We start from the raw sequence: 14,898 nt of genomic DNA, 5'->3' as shown, positions 1-14,898 counted from the left end.
GTTTGAACTTTCCAAGTGCTTCTGATTTTTCTCTGAGAAAAGTAACCCAACACATTCTAGAATAGTCATCAATGATTAGCATGAAATATCTATCACCTTGTAAGATTTTAGTTCTAGCTGGACCACATAAATCAGTATGAATTAAATCAAGAGCTTTATTGGATTTTTTTGGAATATTTTTGAAACTAGCTCTAACTTGTTTTCCAAATTGACATTCCTTACATACTATATTGTGAGGTTTGACAATTTTCGGTAAATCTCTAATTGCCTTAATAGTACTGATTTTCACCATGCAATCAAAGTTTACATGACAAAGTCTCTTATGTCATAGCCAACTTTCATCAATATGTGCAATTAAGCATGTCTTTTCACTATTATTCAAATGAAAGATATTACCTCTAGTCTGATTATCGGTTGCAATTTCCAAACCAGTTCTATTCATGATTTTGCATTTTCCATTTTTGAATTGTAACTGAAATCCTTTCTCAATTAATTGACCAACACTCAAAAGATTATTCTTTAGTCCTTCAACATAGTAGACATTGTCAGTATTATTCTTACCATCAAGAGATATTGTACCCTTACCTTTGATCAAACAAGCTTTATCATCTCCAAATCTTACTAAGCCACCATTGAATTCTTTAAAGTTCAAGAATTTACCTTTATCTCCTATCATATGATGTGAACATCCTGAATCAATGATCCACTCATCTTTTACTTCAACTTTAGTTGCCAAGGCCTGTTCTACCGATTGAGCAGTAGGTCCCAGTTGATTTTCTATTATAGCAACAAAAACCCATCCATTGTCTGTCGAAACCTCATCAGAATGATTAGTCACTCCTTCATCAACAATGTAACAAGATTTGTCTTTATTCTTCTTAAATATGTATCTTTGATATCTAGGGTTAGGCTTGTATGTTCTTCTAGCTTCTTCTCTTAGTCTAGCATGTCAATCAGAGCATCTTGAAGCCATATGACCAATCTTATTGCAGTTAAAACATTTAAAGGGTGCTTTACCTTCATACTTACTTCCAACTGGACCTTTAGGCATTTTCCTTGCAAATAGTGCTTCAAGTTCTTCAAGTTCTTCACTTTCTTTCCTGCTTTCTTCAAGTTCTCTTGCATAAAAGGCTTTCCAATCTGATTTATCAAATGATGGTGTAGATGATGTTGATGCTTTAAAGGCTAAATTTGTCTTTATAGTAGCAACAGGACCAAATTCTTCAATTTCAAAAGCTGAAAGTTTTCCAATCAATGTATCCCTAGTTACTAATGTATTAGGCATTGTTCTTAACTCATTTATAGCAGTGACTTTCATTTTATATGCCAGTGGCAATCCTCTTATAATTTTTGAAACAATTTCATCCTCACTTAAGGTTCCTCCACAACATTTAATACCCAAAACAATCTCATTTACTCTTTCCATAAAAGCAGAAATCCTTTCATCTTCTTCCATTTTCAGATGTTCATACCTAACCTGAAAGCTTTCAAGTTTTGCAATTTTGACCATGGAATCTCCTTGATTCAGTGTTTCCAAATGATCCCAAATAGCTTTAGTAGTAGACCTATCTGATAATCCCATGATTTGCTAATGAGATAATGCGCTCAAAAGTGGTTCTCTTGCTTTGCAATCATTTTCTTCATCTTTAGTCAAGTTAGGTGGATTGGGATAACTCTGAGTAGGAGTAGTATAACCATTCTTTGTAACATCCCAGATGTCTTTTCCAATGTAATTCAGATGTGTCTCCATTCTGATCTTCCATATGCCATAGTTGGTTCCATCAAGTTTAGGACTGTCCTTCCTGAAACAGTTAGTAGACATTGGATCTCCTCAAGTTGTTAAACTTCTACAAAAGAGGACTAGGCTCTAATACCAATTGTTAGGTCCCAGAGACAACTGAGAGGGGGGGGGTGGGGTGAATCAGTTGTCTAACAAATTCAAACCAAAAACCATTAAACCAACTTAATGCTTAATATCAGTAAACCATTCTAATATGTTGGTAGACAGTTTTAACAGTTAATTGCAATACCGGTAAGGATTAACGCATGAAACAAAAGGAAAAAGTCATTCACAACACATAACACCAATATTTGTACGCGGAAACCCTATAAGGAGAAAAACTACGGTGCTAAACCTTACCCACAATTAGATGATACTACTACAGATAGTAAGTGTATACAAATGGGGTCTGCACATGCATAAAGGCTAAGCGCCTAGAGCTCACTGCTCAATCACAAAATAGGAGTCACACTGACTACAATTGAATGGTTAAATCCAATAAGAATGTACTGCTCAAAATAGCATCTTCATATGTTGGATTCAGTACCGTTGTAGTTCTGATTGTCTTCACAAGAACCCTCCTTCAATATTCAAATGATGTCTGCGTGTATAGCTCTGCTTATTCTCGCCCATACCTTCACACAATCCTTTTTCGCATTCCACATTTGATCTTACAAATAAGATTTTACATTTATACCATACCCTAAGACCAATTTTAGTAGGTCGGCTCTACAAGATATTACAATAAAATTATTTTACAAATAAATTAATACTCGATGCAATAACCAATTCACCATGTCGGCTTAATGCATTTACAACAATAATAAGTCATCTTCATAGCGTGCCATACCGATCTAGAAAAGATAAATCTATCGGTGTAACCTGGACCTATTTGCCGGTAACAGCAAATATGCAAATGCAAATATACCAATAAACAAAACTCCAAGACAAGGTGTCCACATGATGTCTTTGACATAACCAAGTGTTTTCCATATCATTCCAAGTGTCAGGGATCATTATATCCTACCAGTGTACCAGATACCGGTGACTGTGCATAAGTCACTTGCTTGTCGATGAATGTTGTTGATTCTGCAAAGTACTAGAGTTGATAAGTGTTTAGTAGGTGTTGACATCAATGACAAAACCATACCAAAATACCAACAGAAACAAGACCCTAGAGCCTGGTTTTCTAGATTAGACAAACATCTTTTGAAGCTCAGATTTAGCAAAGGACTGCAAATCACTCAAACTAATAGAGGTATTTTCATTTTTCAAACTAAATATGTGAAAGAACTGCTAAAGAAATTTGGACTTGAAAACTCAAGACTAGTTGGAACTCCTATGATAATCGGTTGCAAATTGTCAAAGACAGATGAATTTCCTAAAGTCAGCTCAAGTAGTTACAAATCAATGATTGGTGGACTACTATACTTAACACAGACTAGACTAGATATAATTAATGTTGTCTGCATTGCTTCTAAATTCTAGTCTGATCCAAGAGAAACTCATGGTAGTGTTTTTAAGAGGATATTTAGATATTTGAAAGGAACAACAAATTATGGGTTATGGTATCCAAAGGATGATGTGATAACTCAATGATGAACCACTAGTACCAAGACATTCTCCATCGTCCATTATCCACCATTTTCATGGCGACTGATAACCCATCACGTGTTATCACTGTTTGACAGACTTGGCACATTCCCGAGGTAGATAGGAATAGTCATCTTCATGCAAGATCCTTCACGCACATAGAGATTGCATGGCAACACAATCTATCCTCCATCTTACTACTAACTCATCACACAAAGATCATCGATTGAGTCACACAGACTTGAGATACTCCAACTGGAAACCCCGAAGTGGAAGATACCTACTAACCAGTAGTCATACAATGCTTCCATGTGCTGGTTCCAATAACTACATGCCAGTTCACCTTGAACAAATATGCCGCTTCACTTTGGCATATAAACCGGTTCATACATATGCTGGTTCCTCTCTCTTCACTTATCACATGTGCCAGTTCACACTATGTCCCATATTGACATCAATGACAACATACAATATCATTATGTCTTCATGCCAATTCACATAGGGCTATGTCGGTTCACATAATGCCAACAATCTCCCCCTTTGGCATTGATGGCAATATACAAAAGATATCTTCTCCGCTTCACATCTTCTCCCCATTTGCTGCAAATATCTTTTCGCTTCACTCCTTCTCCCCCTTTGACAACAATGTCAAAGTAGAGGTACACATATCTCTGTTTCATCATGTTGCTCCCCCTGAGGAGTAGCATCCTTCAACACACCAATCAACCAAAACTTTGTCTTTCCAGTACCTGACTGATGTGGAATAATCACTTTTAGTTCACCACCTAAAGGGGAAATACCCCTAATTTACCTCTCAAATGCACAAATGTTGTCTGTGGGAGAGGCTTGGTGAATATGTCTGCTAACTGCTCCTTACTGGACACATTCTCTAGTGCAATCTCTTTATTCTGAACCTTTTCCCTCAAGAAATGATACTTAAGCTCAAAATGCTTGGTTCTAGAATGTAAAATGGGATTCTTTGATATATTGATAGCACTTGTGTTATCACAAAATATACTTACCGGTTCAGATACAGGGATCTTGAAGCCTTCTAGTACATGCTTCATCATGATTGTCTGAGTGCAGTTCATGAAAGCTACAACATACTCCACTTCCACTGTAGACTGAGAGATACAACTCTACTTTTTACTCATCCATGAGACCAGTCTACTACCAAGAAATAATGCACCACCGGTTGTGCTCTTTTGGTCATCCACATTACCGACCCAATCAGCATCTATGAATACTTTCAAATTGAAATTATTGTTGTATGGGTACCACAACCATAGTCAACTGTTCCCTTCAGATACCTAAGAATTTGCTTGACTGTACTCAAGTGAGATTCTCTTGGACTCTTCTGGAACCTTGTAGTGATGCCAACTACATGTGCAATATCTGGTTTGATATGCACTACATAATGCAACTTACCAATCATTGATTGGTATTCCTTCTCATCAACCAGTGCGGAATCATCCTCCTTTGTCAATTTGAAACCGGTCACCATCGGTGTACCAACCGGTTTGCTATCTTCCATGCCAAAAGTCTTCAACACCTCTTTGACATATTTGGACTGAGTGATGAAGGTTCCATCTTTCATCTGCTGGATCTGCAGTCCAATGAAGAACTTAATCTCCCTTATGAGTGACATCTCAAATTCTTTCTTCATCTCATCAACAAACTCATGACTCATCTTGTCATCTCCACCAAAGATGATGGCATCAACAAAAACTTCACAGATCAGGATCTAATCCCCTTCAGACTTCAAGTAGATATTGCTATCTTCACTTTTTCTCTCAAATCCAATCTTCACAAGATGGGAATGTAGGTGCTCATACCATGCCCTAGGTGCTTGCTTTAGACCATATAATGCTTTATGTAGCCTACATACCATGTCACTGTCTTCAGATAGGGCAAACCCATCTGGTTGCTCAATATACGCCTCCTCTTCAAGTACACCATTTAGGAATGTAGGTTTTACATCCATTTGATATACTTTGAACCTCTTAAAAGTTTCATATGCAAGAAGCATACAAACTCCTTCCAATCTGGCTACAGGAGCAAAGGTTTCCCCATAGTCTTCACCTTCTTCTTGAGCATATGCTTTGCATACCAGTCTGGCTTTATTCCTAATCACTGTGCCATCCTCATTCAACTTATTTCTGAACACCCATTTGGTGCCAATGACATTTTTATGCTCTAGTCTGGGTACCAAGGACCATGTACCATTTTTCTCTATCTGGTCAAGTTCTTCTTCCATTGCCTTGATCCAGTCTTCATCTTTATGAGCCTCTTTGAATGACTTAGGCTCAAATTCAGAGATCATACATGATTTTTCTCTAATCTTTCTTCTGGTAAGGATTCCTGCATCCTTATCACCTATGATTTGCTTGGGATCATGATTCAACTTGACATACTGAGGAATGGTCTTAACTAGTTCTTCTTGCTTTTCTTCTTCATCCTCATCTTTATCAGTATCAACATTCACCGGTTCAGGAACACTGTTAGTGGTACTCAGTTGACTGACAACTGGTTCCCAGAAGGTTTCAACCGGTTCATTTATAGCTTGCTCACTACCAGTTTCCTTAGTCTTCTCAGAGGATTCATCAACTCTTACATTGATGCTTTCCATAATTCTCTGAGTCCTATTGTTGTAGCACTTGAAAGCTTTACTCTTGGTGGAATATCCTAGAAATATTCCCTCATCACATTTAGCTTCAAATTTACCTTGGTGTTCACTCCTCTTGATGTAACATTTGCTACCAAATACCTTAAAGTAGTTAACCACAGGTGTCTTACCAGTCCAATACTCATAAGGAGTTTTGTCCTTACCCTTTTTGATGAGTACCCAGTTCATAGTGTAGACTGCAGTGCTCACCGCTTCTCTCCAGAAGGTGTGAGCAACCTTTCCTTGGATCAACATGGTTCTAGCTACTTCAACCACAGTTCAGTTATTCCTCTCTGCTAGGCCATTCTGCTATGGAGTCCGGGGGGTAGACAGCTATCTCTTGATGCCAAATTCTTCACAATACTTGTTGAATTCACTGGAAGTGAATTCCCCTCCTTGATCAGCTCTGAGACATTTGATCCTTTTACCACTTTCCTTCTCCACTAATACTCTAAAAGCTTTGAATTTCCCAAAGGCTTCAGACTTGTCTTTCAAGAATGTGACCCACATCATTCTTGAGCAGTCATCAGTGAGAATCATGAAGTACCTATCACCCTACACACTTCTAGTTTTCATAGGACCACATAAATCAGTGTGCACAAGATCAAGCAAGTTGTCAGTAGTGAAAGATTTACCTTTAAAGGTTGAGGAAGACATTTTCCCCAATTGACATTCTCTACACAAGGTATTATTCGGTTTGCTCAACACCGACAACCCTCTAACTGCCTTGATCTTACTAGCCTTCACAATGCTGTCAAAGTTCACATGGCAGAATCTCCTATGCCATATCCAGCTATCATCAAGCTTAGCCATAAGACATGTACTTATATTTGCAATCAAATGAAATAGGTTACCTTTAGTCTACATGCCAGTGGCTACCAATTTACCATCTTTACCTTTGATTCTGCAAACTCCATTCTTGAATGGCAGAGTGAGACCACTGTCATTTGGCTGGGCAACACTTAGAAGGTTGTGTCTGAGACCATCAACCCAGTACACATTGTCAGCACTCCTCTTTCCATTCAAAGAGATGGACCCTTTGCCTTTGACCATGCATGGTGCATCATTGCCAAAGCGAACCACACCACCATCATACTCCTCTAAGGATAGAAACTTGCTCCGATCACCAGTCATATGGTGAGAATAGCCACTATCAGTGATCCACTCATTGGAATAATCAAACTAGGAGACAAGAGCCTTCTTGTCTACCACATCTTCCTTTAGAACAATAAACACAATGTCTTCATTCTCTTCATCTTTTGATTCCTCATCTATGACACCTTCATCAACTGCCACAAAACAATTTCTCTGGTTTCCTCCTTTGAATTTCTTTAACCTTTCCAGTTTATCCTTGTTGTCACTATTAGGACAGTTCATAGCAATATGTCCTATCCGGTTACAGGAGAAACATTTCAAAGGTAGCTTACCTTTGTATTTACCAGTCCCTTTTGGAAATCTCTTGGCAAGAAGAGCTTCAAATTCCATCAAAAACTCTTCATCCTTCATTTCTCTGTTCTAATTAGGTTCCCCACTAGTGCTAGCTTCTTTTCCTTTTTTGGATGGTATAGTAGAAGCTTTAAAAGCTAATTTTGTCTTTTGAACACTACCATCAAAACTATTCAGCTCATAGGCTGTCAACTTGGCTATGATGGAGTACAAGGATGCCTTAGACTTGTCTATTGATCTCAACTCCTGAATAGAAGCAACCCTTATTGCATAGACCGGCAACATGGATCTTAGGACTTTGCTTACCATAGTCGAATCTTCTATTTTGCCACCTGCACTCTTTATTTCTCCAACAACTATTTTGTTTATTATTCCATACTGCTGAATGGTCTCTCCTTCAACCATCCACATGTCTTCAAACTTTCCTCTCAAGCTTTCTTCCTTAGCCTGTTTTACATGCTCATCACTACCATAGATATTTTCAAGAGCATCCCATACCTCCTTGGGATTTGCCTTGTCCTCAACATCAATAAACTCAATGTCAGATAGGCTACTGATGAGGGCTTCCATGACTTGCCAATTTTCTTGTATCTCTCTCTTTTGGTCATCGGTGAGAGTACCAGTAGGAACAACATATACATTTTCAACATAACTCCAGTGTTGAACACCCATGCTTTTGATGAATATCTTCATCTTGTCTTTCCATATAACAAAATTTTCCTTGTTAAACTTTGGACCTTCCCTCTTCATCATTTGACTGGGATCTTTTCCTCAAGCGGTTAAGCTTACAACACAAAGGACCTGGAGTGCTCTGATACCAATTGATAACTCAATGATGAACCACTAGTACCAAACCGGTACTGAGAGTGGGGGGGGGTGAATCAATACAAACACAAATATAGTCAAAAACTAGTTTGATAGAAAGTACCCCAAATGACTGATAAATAGGGATACTGGTAAAACAGAGTGCAACCGGTAACATCCAGTATAGCTCAATCAGTCATGAATCGGTCACTCAATAAGCTTTCCTCTTAACTCAATACTATAGTATCATTATATTCTCATGCATAAACTAGTAAAATTGACCATCAGATCTTCACATCAATGAGTTCAATATGTTTTATAGACAGGCTTAAAACATAGAACATTCATGTGCTTAATAGATAGAACAAAGCATCACAAGACAAAAGCATTTCACATGACACACATATTTTTTACATGGAAACCCAACTGGGAAAAACCATGGTGGGGATGAAACCCACAAGCTGCTTTTTGAACTCTTTAGAAGTTCACTCTGTTAGGAGCCTTGTCCAGTTAAGGACATTACAATAGGTTCTAGTAGGAACCGATCCTATTAAGGATCTCCCGGTTAAGGGATACCCGGTTAAGGGTTAAACCCGGTAGGGTCACCTTGTTAGAGGATTTCAAGAACTCAATAGCTAAAAGGATCTCCTAAGCTTCTCTAGCTTCTTAGAACTCATTAGCCTCAAGTTACCCAGTTAAGGGATTTGAAACAAGCTAGTTAAGACCACCCGATTTAGGGGATTTTGAATCAAGCCAGTTAAGGCTACCCTATTAGGGGATTTTACAACTATTGAAGTGGTTAGAGATCAATAGGTATTACAATCATCTGTTAACAACACTCAATGCTAATGCGGATCCATTTAGGCTCCTCTTTTCCTTATGCACATTCACTTTGCAGATATCTCTTCTCTCCTTTGGTCTGGCAAGAATCATGTATCACTTTCCCTGGATACACACTCACAACTTTTGCCAACAACCTCAGAAAGAAACCCAACATTGACCTTATAGGAAACATATAGGTCGGTAGTGAAAACCCTAAACCCTAAACCTGTTAGGTTAAGCAATTCAAACAGTTCGATCCTGACCATTGAATCATGGTGAATTAAATGCAACAATCTTGAATCAATCTCAAGACATTCTCCATCATCCATTATCCACCATTTTAATTGTGGCTGATAACCCATCATGCATTATCACCATTTGATAGACTTCACACATTCCTGAGGTAGATAGGAATAGTCATCTTCATGCAAGATCCTTCACGCACACAGAGCTTACGTGGCAACACGATCTATCCTCCATCATACTACTAACTCATCACACAAAGATTACCGATTGAGTCACACAGACTTGAGGTACTGCAACCGGAAACCCCGAAGTGGAAGCTACTTACCAATCAATAGTCATACAATGCTTCCATGTGCTAGTTCCCATTACTACATGCTGGTTCCCATAACTACATGCTGGTTCACCTTGAACAAATATGCCACTTCACTTTCCTTGAACAAATATGCCACTTCACTTTGGCATATAAACCAGTTCATACATATGCTGGTTCCTCTCTCTTCACTTATCACATGTACCAGTTCACACTATGTCCCATATTGACATCAATGACAACATACAATATCCTTATGTCTTCATGTCGGTTCACATAGGGCTATGTCGGTTCAAATAATGCCAACATGATGATTTTAGATTATGTGCCTATACAAACTCAGATTGGGTAGAAGATGTTAATGACCGAAACAGAACTACAAGTGATGCATTATTTCTTGGGAAGAAATTAGTTTCATGACTTAGCAAGAAACAATCATGCACTTAATTATCTACTATTGAAACTGGATATGTTGATGCTGCAACAAATTGTTCTCAGATCTTATGGATGAAGAAAATGTTGAAGGATATAAAGGTAGCTTATGATGAGCCTATTTCTATTTACTGTGATAATACAACTACTATTGATATGTCAAATAATCCAGTATTTCATTCCAAATCAAAACACATATCTATAAGATATAACTTTTTGAAGGAAAAGGTTGAAGTGAAGGAAGTCAAATTGGTATATATTCCCACTTAGGAACATGTTGTAGATATTGTAACAAAACCATTTCCTAAAGATACTTTTGAATATCTCAGAAATCAACTCGGGTTCACCACACCTTAGGAAGAGACTTAGAGATGCAGAGATGCATCAATCCCGTGATCTTATCAGAAACATCTTTCAATATGGATTGATGAGATGCTGCCACTACTTAGGAGGAGTAGTTAGCTAATTGGTTCAACCCTTTTTCATTGACGTCAAAGGGGGAGAGATGTCTATGTGAAAAAAAAAAATTCCAGTATGGGGAGATATTTTAGTTTTTCTTCCTTGCAGAAGACAGTTTTAGAGTTTCTTGGAGATAGTTGGTATTCCTTGGCACTTGGATATTTTTCAAATTTAGTGTTCCCATCAATGTCAAAGGGGGAGATTGCTGGTAACATGCAAGAATTTATTATGTGTTGTCATTGATATCAACACTGCTCTGATGGGTTGTTGACCTGCTCCAATTAGACATAGTTTTGGTAAAGTTTATCAATGATTCTACTCAAGTATGATCAGGTTGTTTGATTTGGTTTCTGTATGATATTCATTATGGTTATATGTATGTCATATTCATTTGGTTGATGATTTAGTGCTCCAAAAGCTATTAATTATGTTCTAGTTTGCCAGTTGATTCTCTTGGTCCCGGTTGATAATATTTGATGAAATGGTTAAGTGATTTGATCAGGCTTCAAGAAATTGTCCTGAACATGCTAAAGGTGTTCTTAATTGTGTCCTAGTTGTTTGGTGGCTTTGAATTGGTTGGCATGAATATTTGGTGATCTTATTTGGGTCCCTAGGATATTCTTTGTTACACTAAGGGTTTTTCCCAGTTGGTGGAACATGTTGTGATTGGTCTTGGCATGATTTATGGTGGATGTAACTATTAGGGAATTTGAATTAAGTCCATACTATGTAATATAAATCATTATATTGGTTTGGTGGTCGATCTTTGTATCGTGTGATATAATTTTTGTAATTATGAGTTGAGGGTTGAGGGTTTAGCCGACCTTGTTCTCAAGGTTGATGATTTATATATTTAGGAGATATATTAATGTAATTTTGGTTTCTATATTCGGTCTCCAAATAATCAAAAAGAAGTAAATGGGTGAGAAAGGATATATGATTTAGTGTAAGTGTTGTGGGGAATTTGGTGTTGTAGGGAAGATATATGTGCTTAACCGAAATGGTAACCAAGCATGAGGAGATGCCATTTTCACAATTCATTTTCTTTGGATTGTAGTCCATTGATTATGTAATTCAGTGATACTTATTTTTGTGTTGAGGAGTGTCATCTAGGTTATTGGGTTGATTGTAAGTGTAATCCCCATTGTAATATATTCACATACTATTGCTGAAGTATTATGTGATTGTGGGTAGGGTTTCCCACCATGCTTTCTCCCTTCACTAGGTTTTCCATGCTAAAATTATTGGTGTTGTGGGTTGTGTACTTTCATTATTTATCTTTTACCGTGTTATTTTAGTTTTTCTCAGTTACAAGGTTTATAATCCACAATAATTATTTAACTTGTGGAAAACTGATTTACCCCCCCCCCCCCCACCTCTCAGATTTCCCTCGATTCATTCTAACAATTCATATCAGAGAAAGGGCCTCTCTACAGAAGCCTAACCGCTTGAGGAGATCGGATGGCATCAAGTTATTCATCTAATTTCTACTAGAAGGGGAGTCCTAGATTTGATGGTACAAATTACAAATTATGGAAGGAGTGAATGAAGGTTTATCTTAGATGTCTTGGAGATGAGATATGGGGGATAACAGAAATAGGTTATACACTTCATGATCCTAATTCTAGAACTCTAGCAATTGTTGGTGAACAAAAGAATGGTGATCATGATGTAAGATCAAAAGAAGCATTGTTAAGTTCCCTATCAGATGAAAAACTATTGAATGTCATAGAGCTAGAAAATATAAAACAGATCTGGTTGAATCTTGAAACTCTATATGAAGGTGACCAAGAAGTAAAAATTCCAAAAATTAAAATTTACTGGGTAAGATATGAAAATTTGAAGATGGAAGAAGATGAACGGATAGGTTCTTTTATTGATAGAGTGAATGAGATTGTCATGGGAATCAAATGTTGTGGTGCAACAGTTAATGAGGATGAGGTTGTTTCAAAAATTCTAAGAGTTTTACCTCCAACTTACAAAATCAAAGCTGCTGCAATAAATGAACTTAAGACAATGTCAAATACCGTTGTTACCAGGGATATATTACATGGAAAATTGACTACTTTTAAACTTGAAGAGCTCGGAGATCCAAATGCTACTAAAATAGAAATTGCATTTAAAGTATCTACCTCTATTAAGAAGAGGAAAGATTGGAAATAGTTATATGCTAAAAAGATGGAAGACATTCAAAGAGAAGGCAAAGAACTTGAAGAATTGGAACCCTTAATTTCCAGAAGAATCCCTAAAGGACCGATTGGAAGTAAGTATGAAGAAAAAGTTCCATTTAAATATTTTTCACACAATAAGATGGGTCACTTTTCCTATAGATGTCCTAAAAGAGCTGCAAGGAATCATGATAGATTTTCAAGGAATTATAAACCCAATCCTGAATATTAGACTAAACCTAAATATAGAAGGAATAAGGACAAATCATGTTACTATGCTAGTGATGATGAACCTATACGTAGATCCGGTAATATAAAATATTGGGTCTTTATTACTACCAGGGATGAATGTCCGGAACCTGTCAGTGATACAACTCATAATGAGGAGAAAGCCCTACCTGCTAAAATTAAAGAGAAGGATGAATGGGTTATAGAGTTTGTTGGTAGTGAGCTAGTGTCCCTCATAGGGATTCGTGACATGGTTTAATAGCCTCTTGTGGATTATATAAGTCTAGTGGTTGTATCGAGCATTGACATGTCGATCTTTTGGTGCAACGGTAACCCTAGCTTGTAAAAAGTGGTATCAGAGCTTGGTCACAGGTTCGAATCACGTAGGCTACAGTGAGTGACGCTGGGAGGGGGATTGTTGGCAGTGGGCCAGCATCCCTCATAGGAATTCGTGACATGGTTTAATATCCTCCTGTCAATTCTATAAGTCTAGTGGTTGTATTGAGCATTGACAAGTCGATCTTTTGGTGCAATGGCAACCCTAGCTTGTAACAGAGTTTGGTTAGTCACATCACATGACCGGTGATAAGAGGAAATTCCTAACTATACAATAATTTGATGGTGGATTAGTCAGATTTGGAGATAACAAGGCATGCAACATCAAAGGAAAAGGAACAATATCCTTGCATGGTAAGACTAATACTGAAATTTTTTATTATGTGAAGGTTTGAAGCATGATCTCCTTAGTGTAGGACAAATGGTGGATAGAGGATTTCATTTGTAATTCAAGGATGGAAAATGCAAGATTATCAATAGATTTGTATTGGAAATTGCATTGAAACTCAGACCAGAGGAATATCTTTCATTTGAACTTTGATGAGAAGACTTGCTTCATTGCTCAGATTAATGAAAGTTGGCTATGCCAAAAATGAATGTCTCATGTGAATTTAGATCGCATAGTGAAGATCAATTCAACCAAGACTGTTAGAGATTTCCCCAAGATTATCAAGCCTCATAATCCAGTATGTAGAGAATGTCAAATGGGTAAGAAAGTTAGAACTTCTTTCAAAAGGATACATGACAGATCTAATAAAATTCTTGATCTTATTCACGTTTATCTATGTGGTCTGGTAAGGACTAATATCTTTCAAGGAGATAAATACTTTTCATTGCATATTGATGATTACTCTAGAATGATGAAGGTTGCATTTTTGAAAGAAAAATCAAAAGCCCTTGAAAAGTTCAAAATATTGAAAGGTATGGTTGAGGCAAAAACAAAGTTCAAGATAAAATGCGTAAGATTAGATCAAGGTGGTGAATTTCCATCCAATGAATTCAACAATTTCTGTGAGAAAAATGCAACAGAAGAAAATTATTTGCACCTAGAACTCCACAGTAGAATGGAGTAGTGGAAAGAATGAACAACACTATCTTAGATGTTGCAAGGACAATGATAATGGAAGCCAAACTGCCTGATATCTATTGGATAGAAGTTGTCAATACTGTAGTCTACACTTTCAACATAATATGCATAAAATGTGATACCAGGAAGACACCTTATGAATTATGGTTCGGTCATACTCCTAATGTCAAGTATTTTAGAATTTTTAGAATTAAATGCTATATCAAAAGAGATGATGGAATAGGGAAATTTGATCTTAGATGTGATGAAGGAATATTTTTGGGTTATTCTATTAAGAGAAAAGCATATAGATGTTTTAATAAAAGATTTTATAGGATAGTGGAAAGAATAAATGTCAGAGTAGATGAGGAAAGTAACAATCAAATCATATCATATGACTATGGACCGGAAGAAGAGATTGTCAGACCAGAATCTGTAATGCAAGAATTAGTTCAGAGCATTGATCCAGTTGCTCCAGTAACATCAGAAATTCCACAGTAACTATTGAAGAGGAGAAAGAGTCAGAAAATCAAGATAATCCAA

This window comes from Cryptomeria japonica, chromosome 8 (assembly GCF_030272615.1).
Source record: "Cryptomeria japonica chromosome 8, Sugi_1.0, whole genome shotgun sequence".
Classification (NCBI taxonomy): domain Eukaryota; kingdom Viridiplantae; phylum Streptophyta; class Pinopsida; order Cupressales; family Cupressaceae; genus Cryptomeria; species Cryptomeria japonica.
The sequence above is the reverse complement of the archived record's forward strand: the minus strand, read 5'-3'. Positions refer to the sequence as shown.